The sequence below is a fragment of the Scyliorhinus torazame genome, chromosome 15, assembly GCF_047496885.1.
Source record: "Scyliorhinus torazame isolate Kashiwa2021f chromosome 15, sScyTor2.1, whole genome shotgun sequence".
NCBI lineage: Eukaryota > Metazoa > Chordata > Chondrichthyes > Carcharhiniformes > Scyliorhinidae > Scyliorhinus > Scyliorhinus torazame.
In genome coordinates this window covers 190,555,068-190,579,805 of record NC_092721.1, presented here as the reverse complement: position 1 = coordinate 190,579,805, position 24,738 = coordinate 190,555,068, and positions in this window count along the sequence as shown.

Sequence of the window (24,738 nt, the reverse complement as noted above, 5' to 3'; positions counted from 1 at the left end):
GGGTGCTGGGTGGGTGGATGGGTGGGGGGTGTGGGTGGTCGGCTGTTGCCATGGTGTGCGGTCTGTGGCCATACTACCCGATTCCCACGCCCATCTAGTCAGTGAAGCGGGCGTCTATCAGTCTGTCCCGTGCCCGCTGGGCCAGCCGGTAACGGTGGACAGCCACCCGCCTGTGTCTACCCCGTCTGCCCTGACCATTGCCCCCATCCCCCTCATCTGGGGAGGACTGGGCCTCTTCCTGCTGCTCCTCCACTCCGCCCTCCTCTGCCTGCGGCACATCGCCCCTCTGCTGGGCTATGTTGTGCAGGACGCAGCACACCACAATGATGCGGCCGACCCTATCTGACCGATACTGGAGGGCGCCCCCAGAGAGGTCCAGGCACCTGAAACGCATCTTCAGCACACCAAAGCACCTCTCGGTCACTCCCCTTGTCGCTACATGGGCATCATTGTAGCGGTTCTCCGCCTCATTGCGTGGCCTCCGTATAGGCGTCATCAGCCACGATCGCAATGGGTAGCCCCTGTCGCCCAGCAACCAGCCCCTCAGCCGGGGATGGCGTCCCTCGTACATGCCGGGGATGGATGACCGCGACAACACGAATGAGTCGTGTACACTGCCTAGGTGATGGGCGCAGACGTGCAGGATCATCATGCGGTGGTCGCAGACCACCTGTACGTTCATCGAATAGGTCCCCTTCCTATTAGTGAACACGGCCCTGTTCTCTGCAGGTGGCCGCACGGCGACGTGCATCCCATCGATCGCGCCCTGGACCATGGGGAACCCGGCAACGGCAGAGAAGCCCACGGCCCGGGCATCTTGGTTGGCCCGGTCCACGGGGAAGCGGATGTAGCGGTGCGCCATGGCATATAGGGCATCTGTCACTGCCCGGATGCACCGGTGCACCGATGTCTGCGATATGCCGGACAGGTCCCCACTCGGTGCCTGGAATGACCCCGTTGCATAAAAGTTCAGGGCCACCGTAACCTTGACGGACACGGGGAGAGGGTGTCCCCCGCCAGTGCCACGCGGTGACAGGTGTGCCAGCAGGTGGCAGATGTGTGCCACGGTCTCCCGGCTCATCCGAGTCTCCTCCTGCATTCCCGGTCCGTGAGGTCCTGGTATGACTGCCGGGGCCGGTACACACGGGGTGCCCTCGGGTGCCTCTGTTGCCGTGGGGCCACGACGTCCTCATCCCCCTCCTCGTCCTGTCGGTCAGGTGTTCCTCCAGCCTGGGCGGCTGCCACCTGCCCCTCTGCGGCAGCCTGCGCCGCCTCTCTGGCACGCTCCTCCTCCTCCTCCTCATCCAGGGCAACATAGACATGAGCGGCTGCCACCACGGCGGCCAACATCGCTGGATGGTCCTGAAAACATGACGGCCTGGTGGGGGGGGAGGGGAACGACGACATGTCGTCATTGCCCATATCCCCTCCTCCCCCCAGCCGAGGTGGGCATGGACCGCATGGGTCCAACTGTTGGAGGCTGGCACCTGGCCAGGTGGAGCAACTCACTTGCCCCTCCCATCCCCCTCCTCGGCACGGACCCCCCCCCCCCCCCAACCTCCACCCCAGCACGGACCCCCCCCCCAACCCCCAACCTCCACCTCGGCACGGACCCCCCCCCCCCCCAACCTCCACCCCCAGCACGGACCCCCCCCCCCAACCTCCACCCCGGCACGGACCCCCCCCCCCAACCCCCAACCTCCACCCCGGCACGGACCCCCCCCCCCCCAACCTCCACCCCCGGCACGGACCCCAACCCCCAACCTCCACCCCGGCACGGCACGGACCCCCTCCCAACCTCCACCCCAGCACGGACCCCCCCCCCCAACCTCCACCCCGGCACGGACCCCCCCCAACCTCCAGCACGGACCCCCCCCCCAACCTCCACCCCAGCACGGACCCCCCCCAACCTCCACCCCAGCACGGACCCCCCCCAACCTCCACCCCGGCACGGCACGGACCCCCCCAACCTCCACCCCAGCACGGACCCCCCCCCCAACCTCCACCCCCAGCACGGATTCCCCACCCCCAACCTCCACCCTGGCACGGACCCCCCCCCCCAACCTCCATCCCAGCACGGACCCCCCCCCCAACCCCCAACCCCCACCCCGGCACGGCACGGACCCCCCCCAACCTCCACCCCAGCACGGACCCCCCCCAACCTCCACCCCAGCACGGACCCCCCCCCAACCTCCACCCCGGCACGGACCCCCTCCCAACCTCCACCCCGGCACGGCACGGACCCCCCCCCAACCTCCACCCCGGCACGGCACGGACCCCCCCCCCCAACCTCCACCCCAGCACGGACGCCCCCCCCAACCTCCCCACCCCAGCACGGACCCCCCCCCCAACCTCCACCCCAGCACGGACCCCCCCCCCAACCCTCAACCTCCACCCCGGCATGGCACGGACCCCCCCCCCCAACCTCCACCCCAGCACGGACGCCCCCCAACCTCCACCCCAGCATGGACCCCCCCCCCCCAACCTCCACCCCAGCACGGCCCCCCCCCCAACCTCCACCCCGGCACGGACCCCCCCCCCCCAACCTCCACCCCCGGCACGGACCCCCTCCCGGCACTCCCCCGGAGCCCAGCCTACTCTAACCACCCCCCCCCCGCCGCCGCACGCACACACACACAACCCGAGACACACCTCTCCTCACGCAATCAGACTGCAGCCACGCCATTGCTTGCCCAGAGCCAACCCCCCAGGCCGCCACTCACCTCCACGCTGGTCGGCGTGAGCCTGGAGCACCGGGTCACGCCGATGAAAAGGAGGTTTGATTAACGTCGACGTGAACGGTCATCACGTCGACGGGACTTCGGCCCATCCGGAAGGGAGAATATCGGCAGGCCGAAAATCGGCTGCCTTGCGCAGACCCGTGACATTCTCCGCGGCAGCGGCGCCATTAACGCCCCGCCGACTTTTCTCCCTTCGGAGACTTCGGCAACCGGCGGGGGCGGGATTCACGGTGGCCAACGGCCATTCTCCGACCCTCTGGGGGGTCGGAGAATGACGCCCATGATGTCCCCTCCTTTTCCTTTTTTTTGTTTGGACGAGAAAGAAAAAAAAAAACAGTCACAGAAACAAGCGCCCTTCATTAACAATATCCAAAGGTTTCTGTCAACTCGCCCCTCTTCGTAAAACAGTCTGACAGTTGATAGCTCCTGTCGACCCATTTAATTTTTGTTATTTCCCCTCTGTCCAACATCTGCTTCAAACTTGCGATGTCTATCAGTAACCTCTTTTCATTGACACTTTTTGTAGAGTGCACAATTTCCCACAGAGATTTATTGACAATGTGACAGTCAATAGGTATATTACCCAAATCCCCTAATCCCAAAATTTCAGTCAATATCATACTTATATAAAAAGCCATATCCACCGCCTCTACAAGGCATAACGTCTCAGCAGCCAAAGTGCTTTTTACCACTCTCCTTATTTTCTTTGTTTCCCACACAAGTGGGCAACATTTACCATTGTTCCCCAAAAGGAAAATTATAAAACCTCCTGCGTTTGAAACCCCATCACATAAATTTGCGTAGGACGCATCACTATAAACTATGAGTTTCAAGTGCTTAAGGTCACCTAAAACCGCGAACTTCAAAACACACTCCTGCATTTTTAGTTTGGCCAACACTTTATTTGCTCTTATTATGTCTTCCACTTTGGGATCATTCATTTTTGTACTCAACTCTAAGACATCAAAACTCACGTCCGGTCTAGTCTGTCTACCTAACCAGTTCAGTTGCCCAATTAAACTTCGTAGTTGCTCTTTTGCTATCTTTGAAACCATTGCGTCTTTTTGTGAAACTCGGCCACGACTAATTGCTATTGGGGTGATGCTTTCCAAATAAGATTGCTGACGTAAAGTTGCCCCTAATTTAGTGTGTCCAATTTCATGTCCAATATATTTAAATGCACCGTAGCCTGACTTCCAACCCTGAATTCTTTCTTCAAACCAGAGATTACAATAGCTTCAAAATCACTAGTCCCACCCCACAAAAAAATCATCGACATGCATCATAAAAATGCCAGAAAGGTTTCCTTTATAGTGCCAGTAAAACATTGCAGGATCTGCTTTCAACTGGCAACAGCCTAACTTTAACAAAACTGACCTTACCGAAAAATACCAGACTCTCGATGCACCATTTAATCCATATACACATTTGTTCAACTTCCAGAGTACCCCTTCTGTGTTAGCTGCTTCTTTAGGAGGACGGAGAAACATGTCTCTCTGGAGCTGATGCCCCTGCAAAAAGGCAGCTTTTATACCTATAGATTTGCATTCCCATGCCTTTGTGGCTAATAGAGCCAAGAAGATCTTTAAAATAACCTTTCCTGCTGTAGGTGAATCTACCCTTAAATCCTGATCTTCTAAGTTTTCTTCAAATTCCCTTGCCACGAGCCTGGCCTTTGCCTTATAAGTTCCATCCGGAAGAACCTTTTCTGTGCAAATCCATCTGTGGGATAGAGCTCTTTGTCCCCTATCCGGTACTTCCGTGTATACCCCAAATTCACTCCAACTATGCAATTCTTGCTGTTTAGCTTCTTTAATAACTTTTTCATCTAATTTATTTGAAGCCACCAAAATCTCACGTGCATGTGGGCTTCTACTCCTATTAGCATTCATAGTCTTACTCATGTTCTGAGATCTTGACAAACTACGTCCCCTCTCCCGCCTGGTATCTCGTTCTGTACTGCTACTGCTTGATCTTTCCCTTCTGCTGTGGGATGTCATTTCAATAGTTCTCGACCTTTTCCTGCGGACCTGTTCACTATCCGATGTACTATCTGAACTGGCACTGCGTTTCTGTGCCCTGCATTTTTGAACGTTGTTTTCCCAATCCATTGTCTTGACTCCTTCCCCTGAATGCTGTACATTCAACAAATGTTTATACTTTCCAGTGGCCTTCCCTGCTCTACTAATAACAGTTGCATCCTTCCATTGACTAGACCCTTCAGGCAAGTATGTCACTTTTGTACCAACTTTTGGCAGTTGCCCTTTCGGAAAAATGGCCTGTTTTAATTCACCAGAAGTGTTGTGTTCCTCCACAGAAACCCTGTCTATATCAGTTAATTGGTCCTCATAGTTCTGTAATACATGCGTACCAGATGACTCTGGTTCCTCATCATGTCTGTGCTCTGTCTAAATTTGAAAATTTGTAATCTGTACCCATTATCCTTGATGAATGAACCCTAACAGTTTGATTACCATGTTGCAAAATAATTGTTTTGCCATCTATGCCTATGATCTTCCCTAGGCCTTTCCATTCATTAGAATTGTCTCTCTTATAGTATACCATGCCTCCTTGCTGAAAAACAGCATCTGATGGCCGTACGTTATGTCTTAAAGCTCTGCGAATTCTTTCAGAGACTTCTGCTTCCAAAAAAGCTTTTCTACTGCTATGTAATGCATTTAAATGTTCAGCAAAACCGGAGCTTATTGTAGTCCCCTCCCAAGCTGGAGGCTGGTCATCCAAAATGGACGGAATTTTAGGATTTCTACCAAACACTAATTGATAAGGACTATAGCCCCCAACCATCTGCAATGAATTCTTTGCATGTACTGCCCATGCTAAAGCTGAATTTAGCCTGTAACTTGGTTGATCTGACAAAATTTTCCGAAGCATGTCATCGATGACAGCATGATTTCTTTCACAGATACCATTACTAAATGGGCTTTCTGCAGCCGTATTCATAACTCTGATATTCATGTTTTCACACATATCCCTAAACTCATCATTAGCAAATTCTCCCCCATTGTCCGTAAGGAATTTTGCCGGTGGACCCATTCCTGTCCCTATCCATTTTTCCACAATTTGATCCAGAATTATTCTCTTTTCTTTACTTCGTACAATCGTTGATTGACTAAATCTGGTTGCTAAATCTACAAAATGCAAAATAAATATATTATTTGCTTTATCCCAGATCTTAAGGTCCATGGCCACAATGTCGTTAAAATCCCTGGCCAAAGGTAGGGTTACTATCGGTCGTGTTGGTGTCCTTCTGTACTTCCTACAAACTTCACAGCGGTCACTAATCTGTTCTATCAGTTTAGGATGTCGTCATCCCTTACCCCTGCATCCTTTAATAAATTTTTCAGCCTCCGAGGAGACGGATGTGCAAATTGCCTATGCAGTTTTAATACCACAAGTTTTTTATCAGCTAAAGTCCCATTTTCAACTGCCATTAACACATCCTTAACCACTCTACTTGAAAAATTATTTGTCAGTAATGGAATACAATAGTGTCCCGACTGTGTAAATTGTAAGTCCACCGTCTTTCCAAAAACTGTTGCCTTATCCTGTTCCATATCCAGTTTCATGTGTGCTTTCTTCATCGATAGTCTGCTCAGAAGCAAGGGTATCTCACTTGATACAACACCCGTGCTAATGAAATGATTCACTCCGGCAATATTGCAAGGGATCACCACTCTTTTCAGCGACTTCAGAGTATTATCATCGCCAAACCTGAAACTTGTGGAACTTTCAAATTCCTTAACCTTGTTACGATTTTCAGCATTCAAAGAGTCCAGGTAACATTTTAACCAGTCAATTCCACGCACAGTAGATGTGCAGCCACTGTCCAATACAGCACAGTTGAAGGATTCTGCAACCAACACCCTCATTACTGGCGTAAAACTGCTTGTCAATAGGACAATGCCTTCTTTCTGGTCACTATCTTTTTCCTCTTCTGACTCTTCCGTGTCATGTGTCGCTTCAAACACTCTATCATAACGAGTTGGACAGTTGAAAGCATAATGGTATTGAGAGTCACATTGAAAACATCGATTTATCATGCCCTGTGCATTTCTGGGGTTCATCTTCCTATTGTAGGTTCTAACTGGGTTTCTGTCTCCATAATTTCCTTGTCTAGGTCTCCGTCTATAGTCTTGAGCCCTGTTCGCAGCCATACGATTTCGCCATCCTGTTACTAGTGTATCTTCCATATTCTGCCTTATTGTATTTGGGTCATCAGAGCCATCGGAATCGAATGTTTCCCCAGAAACATTTGTAAAGCTTTAGTCATCTGTTCGAATAAGGTATCCTTATCAGTAAACTGAACTCCTGTCAAAACCAGGAGCCTATCCATGTTGCTCACTCTAGCACAGTCAAGTAATTTAAAGGCCAACACAGACTGTGGAAATTCCAGATTGTGTTTCTACAGCCTTTTATATAGTCTGCCAAATTCCATTATATAGTCTTCCATGGAGATATCCTCCATTTTCCAGAACTTATCAAAATCCGACCATGCTTCGTATGCACTTAACAAGTCATCTATCTTATAAATCTTATCCATATAATGTAATAAAGTCTCCAGACCTTCTTCTGAGTCTAACTCTTCCAATTCCAGCTCAGAAACTTTGTTTCGGATTTTACTGCCAAATGGTAGAGAAAGAGCCAATGCCAACTTTGTTTTCTCTTTCCCAAAGCAGTTACTTTAGTCCACATAACTACTGCATTTCTCCATTGGTCGTACGATTCCCTTTCAGAAAATAAGGGAGGATAGTCATATCCAGCCATCTTTATCCTGGGTTCAGCCATGTATCTTTTTTTTTTCCTTCTCACTCACTCCTTGGTTTGATCAGGAAAAGTTGTATCTTTCAAACCTTCACATTTGCACAGCAACCATCCTCTGCTACCATTGTTAGACGTTTTAGTTGCTGTGAAATGAAGAGTCTAAAGTTCTTGTTCCTTTTCACCAAACACCATTTATTTCACTTCCACAGCCTCTGCACAAAGCTCTTAACAACACACCACCTCCCAGAGGCCACCTGAAGCCGCTTTACATATCAGTGTCAATTAATGGATACTTAACATAAATGAGACAACTAATTGCAATGTCTCTTAACCCATTACTTAATAACCCCCTCAAGCACTAAATATACTTTGCCATTCAAATCGGTTCATTATTGATCTTACTTTTTAATCACTTTAAAAAAAATCCACAACCCTGTTTCACCCACCAGCTTGCTTTACATAACACTATATGTAGGGAAACCCCAAAGGGTGCATATAGAGACATCAGGAAAAATGGATGACAAGGCAAGGAGATGTGGAATGTGACCAAGCGTTTAGCCAAATAAGTGTTTAAGTGAAAGCCTTAAAGGAGCAGAAGGATTTGATGAGACAGAGGTTTGGAGAGAGTATTCCAGAATATGGGACTAGGTGTAAGAACGCTCCGGCAAGACGTGGATAATGGGGAAGTCCATTGACCTCGGGAGGGATTCTCTGTTCGCCGGGTGGACGTGGCCAGAGAATCCCTCCATAGGTTTCTGAGGGAATGGTCACAAATGGTGTGGTCAATGGGAGAGGGGTATGCGCAAGATACCAAAGTCGGAGAGACAGAGCGTTTGTGGGAAGGGAGTTGTCAGTATGCATGAGATTGTAGAGATAGACAGCTGTAGTCCCCTATCAGGAATTTGAACCCACAAATGAGAATTGCAAATTTGAGGCGTGGGGAACTAAGAGCCGCTAAGGTCATTTCAACTAGCTGTCAGGGGAGTGAGATTTGTGCAAGATAGCTTCAGGTACCAACATTTCGAGAGGTTGGGAAGCCAGCCAAGAGAGTATGCAAATCGCTGGCTGTCCAAAAAAAGAGATGATCTTCCCAATGATTGACAGAATGAATCACGCAAAAAGATTTCACATTTTAAGACTTTTACTGCAACAAACTAAACTCAGCAAGAGTCAAATTACACGAGACATAGATCAAATGAAAGCTCTTTTTGCATTAATTAATGATCACACCCTAGGCCTTATGAAACTATTTATCTTTATGCCATGCTTCTGACAGATATGTAGCATTAAAGATTAAGCCCCAACTTCCTCCCAGCTTTCCAGCAGGCTCATTTCATTCTGCCACACTGGGTTGAATCTTTTGGTGTCCTTCGAAAATCATTCCACCCTGTCTGAATATCTTCTACCAGCAAGGCCCAGTTTGGTCTCTCCTTGTTCCTTAAATCTCCAAAAGTCCTGTCAGTTTTGTCCCATTCCTTTCGAACAAGCATTCCACTTAGTTGTTAACATGAACACAGTTCACCCTGCACTTGACAGTAGAAGCTGCTGCTTCTCCAACCAATAGTAATCATTTTGCCTCTTTTTTTCTTGTGTCTCTATGTACAAAAAAGTAGATGCTCCTTCTACTGTGTCAAGGTGTGTGAGTTGTCGCTTGATTTTTCAATATGTTTTGTTTTGGGTCTCTTACCAATGACAGCCAGATCACATAAACCTGTCTCTGGGCTGAGGCTTAGGGAGACCAGCTGCCCCCAACCCAGAACATTCTGTTGTACCTTAAGTTAAAAGAGGCATTTTAAACCATCACTGTCTTATGGACTCCCACATTGGTAACACAAGAACTTGGAGAAGGATCACAGCAGCAGTTGGCTGAATCATGCAACATTATGAAGGTGGAAGGAGGAGATATTCGTGACGGAAAGGAAATGGGAGCCAGAAAATCAGCTTGTGGTAGAATAGGATGCCAAGAGTATGAAAAATCTGGTTCAGCTTGAGGTCAGTGACCGGGTGGGGGAAAGGAATTGCTGGCAAGTAGTAGAAGATACTAGCAGAAGTAGAAGATGATGGCTTCAATCTTTTCAATGTTCAATGAGAGGAAGCAGTGGCTTTTTTTTAGCATTGTGCATTGTATAAGGAACCTGGCAACTCAAAGTTTGTGCAGATTGAGGGAGGTGATGAAGAGGTACACATCGGTGCTGTCAACATACAAGTGGAAGTTGACCACATGTCTGCAGATGTTGCCAATGGGCATTGCATAGGTTAGGTCTTTGAGGGGCCTGAGAGGCAATGGTGGAAGGGAGGAATGAGAAGCCATTTTTGGAGATCATGTAGCTATGGTTAGATAGGGAAGAGGCTGAGGCAACCGCAGTTAGTCAGACAGTGGAGGAGGGAATAGGATGTTGCGGCCACCATGTTGAATGCTCCAGAAAGGTTGAGGAAGGTTAACATACCATGGTAACTGTTACAGAGAATTGTAATTTGTGTTTTGGCTAGGGCTGTTTAGTTGCTGTGGCAGGGAAGAAAATATGAGAGATTCAAATGGGGGCAGGATTTTCCTTTGGGATTGAGATCCTGACGACAGGATAAAATGCAGATTCTGATCCCATACTATGTTGAACATAGTCACCAAACAATGACTTCTGCAGCAATGACCAATCAGTGACTGACAGAGGACACACTCATCGTCTAATTAAGGTGGGCTCTCAGAGCTAGAGTGCCAATAAAAGGCCCTCCAAAACTGAAGGACGTTGGCACAATTGTGGAGGGGAAACCACAGCTGTAGCCCCCCACCCCCCCCACCCTCCTAAACCCACTCCACCACCCCGGTCTGCTGCCAGGAGGTTGTACATACATAGGCACATAGATACATAGAAGATAGGAGCAGGAGGAGGCCTTTTGGCCATTTGAGCCTGCTCCGCCATTCATCACGACCATGGCTGATCATCCAACTCAAGAGCCTAATCCTGCTTCCTCCCCATAGCCTTTGATCCCATTCTCCCCAAGTGCTATATCCAGCCGCCTCTTGAATATATCCAAAGTTTTAGCATCAACTACTTCCTGTGGCAATGAATTCCACAGGCTCACCACTGTTTGTGTGAAGAAATGTCTCCTTATCTCTGTCCGAAATGGTTTACCCTGAATCCTCAGGCTGTGACCCCTGGTTCTGGACACACCTATCATTGGTAACATCTTCCCTGAATCTACCCTGTCTAGTTCTGTTAGAATTTTATAAGTCTCCATGAGATCCCCCCTCATTCTTCTGAACTCCAGCGAGAACAATCCCAACCTAGTCAATCTCTCCTCATATGACAGTCCCGCCATCCCTGGAATCAGTCTGGTAAACCTTCGCTGCACTCCCTCGAGAGCAAGAACATCCTTCCTCAGAGAAGGAGACCAAAACTGCACACAATATTCCAAGTGTGGCCTCACCAAGGCCCTGTACAATTGCAGCAACACATCCCTGCTTCGATACTCAAAACTTCTTGCAATGAAGGCCAACATACCATTAGCCTTCTTTAACGCCTGCTGCACCTGCATGCTTACCTTCAGCGAATGGTGTACAAGAACATCCAGGTCCCGCTGCACACTCCCTCTCCCAACTTACAACCATTCAGGTAGTAATCTGCCTTCCTGTTTTTGCTTCCAAAATGAATAACCACACACTTACCCAAATTATACTGCATCTGCCATTGGTTTGCCCACTCGCCCAACCTGTCCAGATCTTGCTGTAGGATCCCTGCATCCTCGTCACAATTCACCGTCCCACCTAATTTGGTATCCTCTGCAAACTTTGAGCTGTTACATTTTGTTCCCTCATCCAAATCATAAATATGTATTGTGAATAGCTGGGGTACCAGCACCGATCCCTGTGGTACCCCACTGGTTACTGCCTGCCAATTTGAAAAGGACCCAGTAATCCCTATTCTTTGTTTCCTCTCTGCCAACCAGTTTTCTATCCACCTCAATACATTTCCCCCAATCTTCACCCAAAGGGTTGTGAATCTATGGTCTTCACCCAAAGGGTTGTGAATCTATGGAATTCCTTGCCCAGTGAAGCAGTTGAGGCTCCTTCATTAAATGTTTTTAAGATAAAGATAGATCGTTTTTTGAAGAATAAAGGGATTAAGGGTTATGGTGTTCGGGCCGGAAAGTGGAGCTGAGTCCACAAAAGATCAGCCATGATCTCATTGAATGGCGGAGCGGGCTCGAGGGGCCAGATGGCCTACTCCTGCTCCTAGTTCTTTTGTTCTTATGTTAATCCCATGCACTTTAATTTTGCACAATAATCTCTTATGTGGGACTTTGTCAAACACCTTCTGAAAGTCCAAACATACCACATCGACTGGCTCCCCCTTGTCGACTGTACGGGTGACCTCTTCAAAGAATTCCAACAGATTTGTCAAGCATGATTTTCCCTTCATAAATCCATGCTGACTCTGACTGATCCTACCTCTGTCTCCTATTTGCCTCCTTAGTTGGCCTGTAATTGATTCAACAAGCTACCAGTCGCTGTTGGTTGGGTAGTTGTTCCACACCCAATTTGGCCTCCAGGAAAATGGGTAGAACCTGGCTTGCGTCAGGGAATTCTGTGCCCACCCATCTCTGTTGTCACCCTCTTGCAAGGACCAAAATACTGCCGCAGAATGTTTGGGAAAAGTGAAGGCGTTAAATCAACAGCTGCAGGATTGTCATGGTGAATAGAAGGAAAAAGCTGGATGGTTTAGAGTTTGAAGGTGTAATTGCCAATGCCGAGGGGGGAGTTTTTAGCTTGCACAGAAGCAGAAGAGGATGGATGGGTGTAGTGGATTGTCGGTGGTGAGTGATGTAAGGATGTGATTGGAGGAAGCCTTTCAGTGATTGACTCCATGGGGTGTGGCTAGACAATGGGAGAAGGCACCAATGAGGGGTGGTCATGAACGTAGGTTGTAATAGTTATATGGTGGGTGTGGTATTATAGGTACTACGGTACCTGATAGGCTGGAGCACCATTGGTGGAAACTATATGCTTTCTATTGGTTAGGATGTATGGTAGCTCCGCCCTGCTAGGCGGGGTATAAGAACCCATGCCGCCCCAGCAGCCTTCATTCTGTACCTGAGCTGATGGGGGAAACATCTATCTTATTAAAGTAGTACCTATAATACCACACCCACCATATAACTATTACAACCTACGTTCATGACCACCCCTCATTGGTGCCTTCTCCCATTGTCTAGCCACACCCCATGGAGTCAATCACTGAAAGGCTTCCTCCAATCACATCCTTACATCACTCACCACCGATAATCCACTACACCCATCCATCCTCTTCTGCTTCTGTGCGAGCTAAAAACTCCCCCCTCGGCATTGGCAATTACACCTTCAAACTCTAAACCATCCAGCTTTTTCCTTCTATTCACCATGAAAATCCTGCAGCTGTTGATTTAACGCCTTCACTTTTCCCAAACATTCTGCGCCAGTATTTTGGTCCTTGCAAGAGGGTGTGTGAGGTTGAACTACAACCTCGCTTTAGTGGTCATTGATGGTGCATCAATTTAATAAGCTAGTTTTTTTTTTAAGAAGAAAGGATGGAGCTCCGAATCAAGCCGGAGTGTCTGCAACTCGGCCCCCACGCGGCGAACTCAGCGGCAATCTTCAAGCACTGGCTGGCGTGTTTTAAAGGATATCTCGGAACGGCCAAAAACACACCCACGGGAGAACAGAAAATGCAAGTCCTGCACTCAAGGGTGAGCCCGGAGATTTACACCCTCATCGAGGAAGCAGAAGACTTTGATGCAACAATAGAGCTGCTAAAAGGACACGATATTCGCCCGGTAAACCAGGTCTATGCCCGGCAACTGCTTGCAACAAGGCAACAAACCCCTGGGGAATCGCTGGAAGAATTTTACCGTGCACTCCGGGTGTTGGGGAGAAGCTGCAGCTGCCCGCAAGTTTCGGTGAGTGAACACACTGAACTCTTAGTCCGGGACGCTTTCGTGGCAGGTATGCTATCCTCACAAATCCGCCAGCGACTGTTAGAAAAAGACACTCTGGGTCTCAGGGAGGCACGGGCCCTTGCAGGCTCCCTGGATGTGGCCTCCAGGAACGCCCGCGCTTACGTTCCCGACCACGCGGCAGCCCCCTGGGCAGCGTGGAACCCCTCCGCGGCCGACCCCGAGACTTCCCCCATCCCCCCACAGGCCTGCCCTGCAAGGCAGCCTGGCAACCCCGGGGAGCCGCGCTGCTACTTTTGGGAGAAGGCCAAGCACCCCTGCCAGCGCTGCCCGGCCCGCGCATCCACCTGCAAGGGATGCGGCAAAAAGGGACTTTTCGTGGGGGTATGCCAGGCCCGTGTGGTTGCTGCGGTCACCGGTGGCGAATGCGGACCGCAACCACAAACGTCTCCACGGTCACCGTGCGGCCAGCGGTCGCCACCATCTTCCTATTCCAGGGCCACGTGCGGACCCCGGGCGCTGCCATCTTGTTACGCGGACGCCACGTTGGAGGGTTGGGTGCCGCCATTTTGTGCACCCCAGCCATGTGCGACCAATGGGAGCCGCCATCTTGGATGAACCCTCAGGCCCCCAGCTCGGCTGACCACGCACTGCCCGAAGAGAACTCTCAACTGCTGCGATTAGCCTCGTTGACCCTGGATCAGTCCCGGCCGCAAACACTCTCAACTGCTACAACGACCGTGTTCATCAACGGGCACGAGACGTCCTGCCTAATCGACTCTGGGAGCACGGAGAGCTTCATACACCCCGACACGGTAAGGCGCTTTTCTCTCCTCATCCACCCCGTTAGTCAAAAAATCTCCCTGGCCTCCGGTTCCCACTCAGTAGAGATAAAGGGGTTCTATGTAGCAAACCTCACAGTCCAGGGAAGGGAGTTCAAAAATTTCCGTCTCTACGTCCTTCCCCACCTCTGCGCGGCTACACTCCTGGGTTTAGACTTCCAGTGAAACCTCCAAAGTCTAACCTTCAAATTTGGCGGCCCGATACCCCCCCTTACTGTCTGCGGCCGCGCGACCCTTAAGGTCGACCCGCCTTCCCTGTTTGCGAACCTCACCCCGGATTGCAAACCCGTCGCCACCAGGAGCAGACGGTACAGTGCCCATGACCGGATCTTTATTAGGGTAGAGGTCCAAAGGCTACTGAGGGAAGGGGTCATTGAAGCCAGTAACAGCCCCTGGAAAGCTCAAGTAGTGGTGGTAAAGACCGGGGAGAAGCAGAGGATGGTCATCGACTACAGTCAGACCATCAACAGGTTTACGCAGCTGGACGCGTACCCTCTCCCCCGCATATCCGACCTGGTAAACAGGATCGCGCATTATAAGGTCTTCTCCACGGTGGATCTCAAGTCCGCCTACCACCAGCTCCCCATCCGCACTAGTGACCGCAAATACACTGCCTTCGAGGCAGATGGGTGGCTCTACCACTTCTTAAGGGTTCCTTTCGGTGTCACCAACGGGGTCTCGGTCTTCCCACGCGAGATGGACCGAATGGTTGACCGGTACGGTTTACGGGCAACCTTCCCGTATCTCGATAATGTCACCATCTGCGGCCACGACCAGCAGGACCACGACACCAACCTCCGAAAATTCCTCCAGACCGCAAAAATCCTTACATACAACAAGGATAAATGCGTGTTTAGCACCGACCGCCTAGCCATCCTCGGCTACGTACTGCGAAATGGAGTTATAGGCCCCGACCCTGAATGCATGCGCCCCCTTATGGAGTTCCCCCTCCCTCACTGCCCCAAGGCCCTGAAACGCTGCCTCAGGTTTTTTAGTTACTACGCCCAGTGGGTCCCCAACTATGCGGACAAGGCACGTCCCCTGACCCAATCCACAGCTTTTCCCCTGTCGCTAGAGGCCCGCCAGGCCTTCAGCCGCATCAAAGCAGACATTGCAAAGGCCACGATGCATGCCATCGACGAGTCCCTCCCCTACCAGGTCGAGAGCGATGCGTCCAACGTAGCTCTGGCGGCCACCCTCAACCAAGCGGGCAGATCCGTGGCCTTCTTCTCTCGTACCCTCCATGCTTCCGAAATCCACCACTCCTCAGTCGAAAAGGAGGCCCAGGCCATAGTAGAAGCTGTGCGACATTGGAGGCATTACCTGGCCGGCAGGAGATTCACTCTCATGGACCAACGGTCGGTTGCTTTTATGTTTGATAATGCACAGCGGGGCAAGATAAAAAACGACAAGATCTTGCAGTGGAGGATCGAACATTCCACCTACAACTATGAGACCTTGTATCATCCCGGGAAGCTAAATGAGCCTCCTGATGCCCTGTCCCGCGGCACATGTGCCAACGTACAAGTGGACCGCCTCCAAGCCCTCAACGAGGACCTCTGCCACCCGAGGGTCACTCGCTTCTTCATTTTTTCAAGACTCGCAACCTGCCCTACTCCATCGAGGCGGTCAGGACAGCCACCAGGGACTGCCAAATCTGCGCGGAGTGCAAACCGCACTTTTACCAACCAGAGAAAGCGCATCCCTTTGAATGCCTCAGCATGGACTTCAAAGGCCCCCTCCCCTCCACTGATCGCAACGCGTACTCTTGAACGTGATTAATGAGTACTCACGGTTCCCATTTGCTATCCTCTGCCCCGACATGACCGCAACCACCGTCATCAAGGCCCTCCATAGCATCTTTGCACTGTTCGCGTTCCCCGCTTACATACATAGTGATCGGGGGTCCTCCTTTATGAGCGACGAACTGCGTCAATTCCTGCTCAGCAAGGGCATCGCCTCGAGCAGGACGACCAGTTACAACCCCCGGGGTAACAGACAGGTAGAGAGGGAGAACGGAACGATCTGGAAGACTATCCTACTGGCCCTACGGTCCAGGAACCTCCCAGTCTCCCGCTGGCAGGAAGTCCTCCCGGATGCCCTCCACTCCATCCGGTCACTGCTTTGTACGACCACCAACCAGACACCTCACGAACGTCTCCTTGTCTTCCCCAGGAAGTCCTCCTCTGGGACCTCGCTCTTGACCTGGCTGGCAGCACCCGGACCCATCCTGCTCTGAAAACACGTGTTGCCGCACAAGTCCGATCCGTTGGTCGAGAGGGTCCATCTTCTCCACGCTAACCCCCAGTACGCCTACGTGGCGTACCCCGACGGCCGACAAGATACGTCTCCCTACGAGACCTGGCGCCCGCCGGACCCCACGCACACCCGAGCCACCAGTCCCACCCTTCCCTCCACTGGGGCACCTTACAGGAGGATCGGTCCTTCCGCAGGCCCCGTCTAGGCCCCCCCACCCACCGACGCTCCCCGCAGGCGCTCCCTTCCCAGGTCAACCGTTTCCCCACCAGCGCCGTCTAGGGGTGCCGAAGCTGCCATGGAGGTCGAAGCCACGCTCCCGGAGTCACAGACGCCTGTGGCGTCACCGCCGAAGCTCCGACGATCACAGAGGACGACCAGGGCCCCCGATCGACTGATTGCTTCATTTTAAATTGTAGACTGTAAACTGTAAACCGATTGCTCCAATTTAAATTGTAAACTGTAAACGGTAAACTGTAAATGTAAACAATCAAATGTACATAGCTATCAGAATTGTAAATAGTTACAAAACACTGTACGGAGGTATTACGTATAACTAATTCTACCACGTTGCCATGTTTGTAGTACCAGGCCACCACCCCCGCCGGACTCTTTTTTTAACAGGGGGTGAATGTGGTATTATGGTACCTGATAGGCTGGAGCACCATTGGTGGAAACGGTATGCTTTCTATTGTTTAGGATGTATGGTAGCTCCGCCCTGCTAGGTGGGGTATAATAACCCGTGCTGCCCCAGCAGCCTTCATTCTGTACCTGAGCTGCTGGGGGAAACATTTAGCTGATTAAAGTCTTCAGTTGGACTACAACCTCGCATTAGTGGTCATTGTTCGTGCATCAGTGGGCAAGGTCACCAAGGAAAGAGGTGGGTGATGAATTCAGGGAAGAGAGCAAGAGGAGCCAAGAATGTGATTTAAATCTTTGAGAACGAGGCTTCTCTGAGTGCTGTAAGGTGTAGGGTTTTGAGGTATAAAACCCTTATAATCAAAACAAACTCTTAAGGTTCGAATTTTTAATTTCCCCACCAGGGTCCTCAGTAGTGCTTGACCTACAAGGTGCAAAAACTAGTGTTTATGAATCAAGTAGAATTTATTAAGCAAGATTTCACACATATATAACAACAAGTAATGAAGACAACACAAAGGATTTTCTTCTCTCAAGACCCCAGGAAATCTTGGTGTTGTCAGCACAGACGATGTACCTCTTTTTGTCTTCTGAAGTGACATTGAACTGTGTTCAGAAGAGTCATATCTCAGAAACCATGGCATCATTGTGTCAATGAGAATTACAATTTCTCAACTTTTATCCTCAGTTTCCACTCCTCCCTTTTTTTTGGAGATGGTCCAATTTCACTCCTCCTGTTGGCTATAGGACATAAAGCGTGTGTCACCCCACCTTTGCAACAACCCCTGCTTTATGGTCCAGAAGTTTACATTCCATCACAAACAAATGCACATTCTCTTCCAGCTACAAAGAAGCCATAAATAAAGTCACATTCTCTTTCCAACATATTTTAACCTAAGTCCCCACTCTAAAGTTGTTAAAATCAACAGTTCAGACCATTTCCTATCATAATATCAATGAATAAAGCTTTCCTCTCTGGTACAGATCAATTAAAGCAATGCACTGTTTGTTTCAACATAAGAGACTGGATTCTGCGGCTATGTCCGCAGGATCCATCTGGTCTTACGACCAGAAAGTCGCCGCTGCCCCCGCACTGATGCTCCGTCCAGTGGGGGGATAGCAGCTGGCAGCGTAGAGCCCCTAACTTTACCTGCGAATACGGCCGCAAAATGGTGGCATGTGTGGCGACGCATGCGTGCGGCGACGGCCTACAACGGCCGCGCAGTGCAACAAGGCGCTGGCCGCGTGTGGACACGGCCTGCCAATATCTGCCCCCTGTAACCTCCCTCGCCACCCCTGAATCAACCCCCACTAGTCCCCCCCGCCGAAGCCCCCCCCCCCTGCCAGCAGAAAGGCTCCCCCCCCCCCCCCCCGACTGGTGGCGCTAGACACAGTCTGCAGCCGCCACGCGAGGTTCCCGAACGTTGTGAGAACACGTGCCCCACGCCGTCGGGGACCCGGTCCATCGGAGGAGGGCCTCAGGTGACGTCCATATGGCGTGCAACGTACAGCTCGAGTACGCCATTTTTGAGGGGGCGGAGCATCGCAAAAACACGACCCCCCCCCGATTGCAGTGTAAATGTGGATTCTCCGTCGATTGCCAAAGGTATCATCATAAGTACAGGCTGCTTTTGGATATTCCTTCAAACTGATTTAAAAAGTAACACCTACTCGTATTCTGGCCATGAAGACAGCTTCAGCTCAAGACTCAAAAGTGCTCTGTCATAAAACAATAAAACTATTTTGTTTCTTCATGAACAACCATTTTTCCTGTTTCCCAAACTACCTTGACTCTTAATTGCCCAACAGAAACTCCATTTCACCACTTCAAAAGTTCATAAATATTAGTCCACCCTATACAAACCCCGATAAAAATATTCTTATCAAAACCTTACAGTGCTGAGGCTGAGGGAGGGTCTCTAGGTGAGAGAATCAAAATAGGATGGAGGTTTGTGGTAGACTATGAGGATTTAAAAAAAATATTCTTGTTGGCATTTTCAATTATACATAATAAAACTTTGCATCCAATATTTACAGTTTGTGCAGTTCTTATGTACATACAATCATTCTTGGTGTTCCCTCCCCCCTTCCCCTCGTCCTGCCCCCCCCCTTTGCTGACCCCTCCTTGGCATCCCCCTCTTTCGTTCTGGGTGTTCTGTCCTCTCGCTCCTATTCTCCCCTCCCCCAATTCCTTTTGTGGTTTACGTTGCCGGCCTTGTGGATTCATGGCTTTCTTCTCCCTGTAGTTCCCCTGCGTTTCCTCCTCTCTTCCTCCCCCCTTGCCCCTCGAGTTGAGTATCTCTGTCTGCTTTCTCCCATCTCTCACTTTTTCCCGAGTCGCTGTTGGCCTCAGATTTTAAAGCAAAGGTGAGAGGTGTGAAATAAGGTGTTGTGGTATCAGGAGGAGAAGGTCCCCAAAGAGTAGAGAGATACAAATGGAATTTGGTGCTCAGTACACATCACCACCAAGATGGTTTGAGCTCGGTATGTTGTGGAATGTAAAGCTAATTGGAGAAGCTTTAATCAGAGGCAAGGTTCTACTGCTGGTGAGTTACATTTCCTCAAAACCATGATCTCAATCCACAGTAAGGTAAAGATAAGGTAAAGTCGCCATTGTCCCAGAAGACCATAGGCTACTTTCCCCTTTGAGCCCTTGCGGGGGAGGGGGGGGGGGGGGGGGGGGAGTGTGGTGATGCTGACTGGTGATGGTTTAACCTGAGGATCACCACACCTCAGGCTCGGGGCAAGATTGAAAAGGCCGGCTTTCATGAATAACTATAAGGTATGGATATCAAGGAACTCATGAGGAGGCAATTATGGAGAGCAATGGTGATTGATCTGCTGGGGAGAGAAGGAGCATAGGTGGGTGAAGTCAATGGGACACAAAAGGAGGTTGGAGAGTTTCAGTGGGTGCACTGGTAGGAAAGGCTGGTGATAGGGCATGGCGGTTCATTAGACAGGCTGGCGGTAAAGAGATGGCGTTGGGTGCAATGCTGGGCCCATCTGAGAATGTGAGCAAGACACATAGGGTAGCTATGGGATTTGTCGAGTAGGTTTCTACCCTGGAACAACAGGAGGTCAGAAAGGTAAAGGAATAGTGCCACGTACAAGCAGGGATGGGAATATCGAGTCACAGAGAAATGAAAGTTGACACAGAACTGGGTGACAGGAAGAGAGACAGGAGAGATGGCCTGAGATCAGCTTAGAATGTAAAAATAAATAGTAGGCCATTGAGCCACTTCGCCATCCAATTATATTTCACCGGATCTGTCTCTTAACTGTATCTTTTTGCCTTTGTTCCGTAATCCGTAATACCCTTGTTGAACAAAAATTCTATCACACTCTGTTCTAAAATTTTCAATTGCTCCCGAGTCTCAATGGTCAATTTGGGGAAGAGAGTCCCAGGTTTCCATGAGCTTTTGTGTGAAGAATTGCTTCTCCTGAATGGCTCAGCTCTAATTTTAAGGTTATGCCTCCTTGTTCCGGCCACCTCTATCAAAGGAAACAAATACCCTGCATCTATCCTATTTTAAACACCTCAATTAGATCATCGCTTAAACTGCTAAATTCATTTTTAAAAATAAATTTAGAGTACCCAATTTTTTTCCAATCAAGGGGCAATCTAGCTTGGCCAATCCACCGACCCTGCACATCTTTGGGTTGTGGGGGCGAGGCCCACGCAGACACAGGGAGAATGTACAAACTCCACATGGACAGTGACCCGGGGCCGGGATCGAACCAGGATCCTCGGCACCGTAAGGCAGCAGTGCTAACCACTGAGCCACAATGCCGCCCAATCTTCTAAATTCATAAGTAATGTGCTTGGGTCTGGAGCGGCAGTGAAAACATGCACACAGCAGGAATTTGGTGTGCACAGGCATGGCGAAGATTCAAGGAGAGATGGCCTGATCATCATTGTTAACCAATTAACAACTGTCTGCCTGCTGGTAGGAAGCATCATTGGACCACAGAACCCTACAGCATATCATGGAACCATCTATCTCTTCTTAAAAATTCCATCCAGCATGACCACACACACACAAAGGACAAACTGGTAAGGGTCTTTCTGCAGCGATTGTTTCAAATGATGGGTGTTATTAAGTGAAGGATAACGTTCGCAGGGTCTCGACCACCTCATGTGGTCCCGGTGGATGTCTGGAAATTCTTACCAACGGAGAGGTGTTTTGACGGAGAGGCGAAAAGAGGCTGGATCAATTCTTCTTGCCTCAGCTTTGTAGGCCCAAATGCAGACTAGTTATACTCAGATTAGGATTCTCTGACTGCAGGTTGGGAACCACGCGCAATTTCTGAAAAAGCAGAGTCCAGTAGGGTAGCTTTCGTCTCTCAGCTTATTCCCCAACAAGACTGACTTCAAAACTAGCAGCTTCAAAACTTAAAGGTTCTCTCTGCCATGTAACTTCCAGTAAGTCACTAACTTTTTTGCCTTTCAGTTTTATTAAAGTGATTGCTGTTCAAAACAAACTGATCTTCCTCAAGCACCATGCAGGCCAGGTGATTTCTTAGAAGAAGACAGGCTTGCTCCCAGTTCAAGGTGAACTTATGACTTTCTTTAATAAAAACAACAGTTTCACAGTGGACAATCTATCTTGTTCTCCTCCCGACACCTCCATTATCACAGTCTTCAGCCAATTCGATTTACTCCACATAAAATGGCTGAAGGCAGTGGATGCTCAAAAGACTTTCGGACCTGGCAACATCCTGCCAGTAGCATTGAAGACTTGTGCTTCAGAACTAGCCACGTCCCTGGCCAAGCTGTTTCAGCTACACCACAGGTATCTACCTGACAAGGTGAAAAGGCAGGTGGAGAGTACCCCATCATATTTCTGACTTATGCCTTGTAGATGCTGGACTGACTCCGGGGAGACAATAGGTGAGTTATTTGCGACAAGGTTCCCAATCTCTGCCCTGCTTTTGCAGCCACAGTATGGTCCAGTTCACTTTCTGGTCAATGGATGTTGATAGTGGGAGGGTCAGTGATGGTAATATCAAGGGGAGATGGTTAGATTCTCTCTTGTTGGAAATGGTCATTGCTTGGCACTTCTGTGATGTGAATATTACTTGTGTTATGACTGCTGGTTTTTATAAGACAGTTATGTTTTAAACTGTCTCCTTTAATTCAAGGTAAAATGGAATAGTATGAAGAGGGGAATGTGACCTCCTACGAAAGCTGCCCGGAGATGAGCCCATGTGAGCTGCCTGTTATGGGGGCAGAAACTTAAATCAAAACTTATTCAAAGTAAGGTGCAAGTTTTAACAGCTGGACAGAAAGGAGGAGGCCTTAGTGCTACCCAGGTTCTTGGAGTCAGTCAGATCAAGATTTTTGTGGGAAGAAGACGCACAAGAGGTGCTGCTTTGTCAAGCAGGATAAAGAGACCTTTTTCAAGTTATCTACCAGGCAGGGTGCTGGTGTGAACATTTTCCCATTTTGAAGAAATGAGGTTTGAAAAGATTTAAAGAATGCAGAATCGCCAGAGGGTAACTTGCTGCTGGGAGTATATTGAATTATGCTCAAATGGTTGAGTAAAGGGACTTACTTTAAAAGGACGCTGGAAGATTGACCATGGCGGGACAGGTAGAGGAAATCCTGTTGAAGCCAGGAGGGGCATTGGATTTTAAAAACAAGATGCCACTTCTGCTGAAAATGCAGTGTGATGTATGAACATGGTGTGAGGTATTCGGTTGTGTTAAGAAGTTAACAGGGAATACCTTTTCTGTAGTTTAATGTATTAATTGCCTGCTAAGTAATGTTTAGTCTATGTCGATTTTAATGTTTTGTTGCAGTAAAATTCTTACAACATTAACTCTCGTTGTGTGATCCTTTGAGTTGGTCACCAGGAAATGCATATTTAAAAAAAAAGTTATCAGTCTCTAAGCAGTGCTTTTCAAACTTATTCTCAGGGCACTCTTTTGCCAACCAGCCAATCTTCGGGACCCACGCTGGCAGACCACTGCGATCCATGCCGGCTGACCTTTGCAACCCACGCCGGCCGAACTTCGCGACACACCCCAGCCGGCCTGCGCGACACATGCCACACTTACCTTTAATTCAAGGTAAAATGGAATAGTATGAAGAGGGGAATGTGACCTCCTACGAAAGCTGCCCGGAGATGAGCCCATGTGAGCTGCCTGTTATGGGGGCAGAAAGGTTCAAAGGAGGAGAGGACAATGTGCATATGAGGTGCAGACTTCAGCCAGTCCCTTTGTGCCTTTATGAAAACAGAAAATCCAAACTCGCACATGTAGGTCGTTGCGAAGGGCAATAGGAATAAAACGCATGTTTTACTCAGCACTGGATGCTCCTGGGAGATGCTACACCAGAATGCTGACAGTCTCATGGGCGTGCTTTTAATGTGATATCACAGGTCAATTACAGCAGAGTAGTCTTTTAATTTGAGTCAGTTGTAAGTTTATTACTGACTCTGGGATCTCAACCTCAAAAGGAATTTTTCACCCACCACTTATCTTTCAAAATCTCCTCTCATTTGCCAGTACTTCCCTGCATATAATACACATGGGCTTTGCATCCTTATTTGCATTGGCACAATTGACAAAACCATAACTCAAGAAATTGCCTTTCTACTGTTTTGTTCTGAAATTATGTTTCTTCTTTGTATGCTGTTAACCAGAAGCCCTGGAGCTCCTAACAGAGCTAGCACTAGCACTGTTCTGTTCTGCGCTGGACTTTCCTGCGCAGCTCTCTCCAGCAGATACTGTTGAGAGATCCTGCCCAACAGGCCTATTTGAGCATCTGGACTTATCTTACTTTTCAGAAAATGATTCATCTTCACAGCCCTCTTTCCAGCTGCTGGAAAATGGAAGTTACTCTGCTCCGTAATTTTGCATCACAAACACTTCCATGTTGGCGCTTGACGTAGGTGCACGTGCAGGGCATGTGACCTGTTCTCTGCTGCCACGTCCGGATGGAGGACTCCCCGCAGCCTCATTTATTTTCATTTAGAATGCGGCAATGGCCGCCATTCTCAATGTAAAAGCCGGTAGTGGTCGTTGGGCGCTTCTCGCGTAATCGGGACCACAGCAGGAACAGTGTGACCAATCGTTTCATGACCATCCCGACAGCCGCCCACGACACACCTGCCTGTCATGACCTGCACTTTGAAAAACCCTGCTCTACAGGGACTGTAAGGGTTATCAGCCCATGCCTGAATATTGTTCAGGTCGTGTTGCATTTGAACACAGACTGCTTTGAAGGAGTTGCGAATATTTTTGAACATTGTACAATCATCAGTGACATCCCCACTTCTGACCTTATGATGGAGGGAAGGTCTTTGAAAGCAACCGAAGATAGTTGGGCCTTGACCACTACTCTGAGGAATTCCCAGAAAGCTAGCATGCTGGGACAGCAGGCAATTAAGAAGGCAAATGGCACGTTAGCCTTTATTACAAGAGGAGTAATTTCGCCACTCAGAGGGTGGTGAGTCTTTGGAATTCTCTACCCCAGAGGCCCATGGAAGCTCTTGTTGAGTATGTTCAAGACAGAGATCGATAGATTTCTACATATTAAAAGCATC